The sequence below is a fragment of the Homalodisca vitripennis genome, chromosome 8 (genome assembly GCF_021130785.1).
Source record: "Homalodisca vitripennis isolate AUS2020 chromosome 8, UT_GWSS_2.1, whole genome shotgun sequence".
NCBI classification, from domain to species: domain Eukaryota; kingdom Metazoa; phylum Arthropoda; class Insecta; order Hemiptera; family Cicadellidae; genus Homalodisca; species Homalodisca vitripennis.
In genome coordinates, this window is record NC_060214.1 from 40,765,989 (window position 1) to 40,767,038 (window position 1,050).

Genomic DNA, 1,050 nt, shown 5'->3' on the forward strand with positions numbered 1-1,050 from the left:
CGAAATTTTTAAGATGCACACTTCTCCATGTCTATTCTGACGACAATTCGTAGAGAGACAGCCTTTTATTCATGCTCAAAGAGACACTCCGTCTGGTCTGTAATAAGACTTTTTTCTGATAAATACACATATTGGGGATTTTCGCCTTCGAGAAGCCCCTGATTAAATCCAAAGTTTGCTTTTATTCCTTGAATGATTTGATGAAAATCTGTAAATGAATCATCTTTATAAGGACTGAGAACTGTACTTGTAGAAAAGGAGTCACAGTTATACATTTGTTATCTGGCTCAATCGTCCTCTGAAAAAATTCGCTTTAGTGAGGAAATTGTCTAAACTCCAGGATAAACTACCGGTGGACCAGCTAGTATACGAGACAAAAATGAGACTTTGTGATTGATGTAGGTTCTGTAGGTGAATTATTTGTTTAGAAAGACAAGACCTGGAGCAAATTAGATTTAGACGAATTATACTTGGAGTTTTTATATTTTGATATAAGAGGGAAATTAACAGCTTCAGTAAAAATGATCCCACCCACTATCACATCTATAACCCTACCCTCCCCTAATTCGGTAAAATGCAAACCATGCCATGTGAAGCGATCGTTTTCTAATATTCGTAAGTGATACGAATCTGACGTAATAATATTCATAAACCAAATCCTTAACATCCCTATTAACCTTGAAAATAAGCTAATTTAATATTGGAGATTCAAATACTCTGGGACTTCTTATTATTATAACATTGATATTATCAAGAGTTTTAGTTAAACTCTCGTACCATTGGAGGACGCTATCACAGCGATCGTAATTCTGTTTGTTTCTGTCATAATGACGAAGTAGTAGTTTCAAAGCAGTTATTCGTTAAATACAAATTTAACAATTTATGGATTAATTGATTAAGACGGATTATTTCAATCGATTAAAAATAATATTACTGTTGCACAGTTCCATTTTATTATAAAATATAATTCAGTTTACTGAATATTGAACTGCCGCTTTTATCAGATTTGTTCGTTCATTCCTTATTTACAAAGCCGTGGATCTAGTGGGC